This window comes from Triticum urartu, chromosome 7, assembly GCF_003073215.2.
Source record: "Triticum urartu cultivar G1812 chromosome 7, Tu2.1, whole genome shotgun sequence".
In the NCBI taxonomy this organism is placed as follows: domain Eukaryota; kingdom Viridiplantae; phylum Streptophyta; class Magnoliopsida; order Poales; family Poaceae; genus Triticum; species Triticum urartu.
Genome location: NC_053028.1, coordinates 532,594,585 through 532,596,672, shown reverse-complemented (window position 1 = coordinate 532,596,672; position 2,088 = coordinate 532,594,585).

Below are 2,088 nucleotides of genomic sequence, written 5' to 3'. Positions count from 1 at the left end.
AAAAAAGGGGAAGATGAAAAGTGTGAAGACAAATCTTCCAAGTTTCACAGAATGGATTGAGATATGCCGATTCTTTGAGAATGAATTCAAATGGGGCCATGTGTGCATTTTTGGTGCATCGCTCCAATGATCTCTCCAAAAATCAAAGAAAATACCATTTTGAATAATGTTGAGAACATCTTCTTTGAATGTTGGCAGCAGTTTTGTGCAATCCTTCCGCCAAAACGAGCAACTATGCAATGTGGTATAACAACCAAAAGCCCCTATGGCGTTGGACTTTAACCTCAAAGATTCATGGAGTATAGGAATCCCGTCATGGATTGTCCCTTAGTAAAGGCGAACTAAGTAAGTTGTGTGAGCCTGTCAGCCCATGTGACAAGCCTAATATCGCACACCTTTGCGAAGATTTGATGGATCACATTAATACCCATGATTGACCTCAAGTGCATGATATCTGTGGCTCCGGCCATCTTGGGGATCGGGATTATCACACTGAAGTTTAGGAGGGATATATCAAGCGTGCTACTGTATAGTTCCTGAAACATCAACATGATCACTGCCTTGATATATGGTCCCAAATTTCTGGAAGGAGGTAGGTAACCCATCCAGTCCGGGAGCAGAGGAGGGCTTCATGTCCAAGACAGCATGGCCAACTTCCTTCACCGAGAATGGGAGGGTTAGTTCCACGTTCTTGATGGCGAAGGTAGCCTCAACAAATCAGTGGTCCAAGGCAAAGGCAGACCCCGACTGGGGTTCCGCCGCGAACAAGAATATTCAGTCGTTGCAGTCACGGAACAAGAACATGACCCACCCTTCCATGGTAGTTCCTTGTTGCGCACAACCACTTTACTGTTGGGTTCTACGGTAGGGTGCGTTGACTGCAAATGAAATTTTTTCTATGCGCAGAACAATCAATAACATGCTACGTGAGATGGATCACAAATCGTTACCACTAGACGCGCGGTGCCGTGCATCGGAAAAAGAGTTGGTGCAGCGCGTCCGCGTGGATCGTCTCCTCCTCGTTTGATCTTCGTCGAACAAACGGTCGCTGGATCCCACGTACAAGTTCGCTGGAGCGGCGCAGGTGCACCCCCTCTAACGTTATCCGCGCGTGCAGGAGGAACGACGTTGGGCGGACTGCTAGGTCCGATCACACAACCGGCGGCGAGTAGAGGTGTCTATTCGCAACACATGCAAACCCTAGTGACAGCGTCGAAGCGATCAATCGCATGAGTGTGCCGCACCCCCACTTTATATAGGCGTCCGTTGCGGGCTCAATACTTGGGCCTCGCACGGACCCTAAAGCCCACAAGTCTACTCGGCCACAATTCGAAAACAGCTCGGATCACATTCGACCAGTGTCCTCGGATCCGACTTGTAGATTCCTTCCCTTAAGCGCGTGACCCCTTAGGTTCAAGACGGCTTGGTCGCAGTTCGGATCACCTCGGAACTGCACGGTTGGTAGCGGCCCCTAGCAAGGCATGTCGAACACCAAGCAGAGTATGAAGCTGGTTAGGCGAACCTGTACATCATACTTCTGTTCCCTTTGTCACATGATATATGTTGTCGGGCTCAAGGCGAGTCTGTCATCCTTGTGCTAGCCCGACCTCTTTCTCGTTCCAATGATGTCCACCACAAACCGAATTATCTCATAATCCGAATCACATGGCCATGCTTATCTCGGTCGGATCACACGAGGGGCTCAGAGTTTTTTTTGCCGCGAGCTACTCAGATGTTCAAATGATCTGAAATTTGGAGCACGCCTCATGCACCAAATTATCCACGATGATTTTCTTTGTTAGATTTTTTAATTCTTTTAGTATCTGTTTTGAATTTTTTCTTCATCACGGGTGCAGATTAGTCTGGGCACCGAATCGCTGCTCTCCAAAATACCTTTCTATTCAGTGCTTTGAGATTCGTAATCTCTTTTAGGGGTATACCTCCACCCAAAAAAGTCTTTCTATAACGTCGCCGATCTTTTTTTCTTTGAAAAAAAAGATAACCCCGGCTTCTGCATTATTTGATGCACACAACCAACGATGACGCCGCCGACCATACCCTGCAGCGAATCAGAAAGTGGTTGCATAT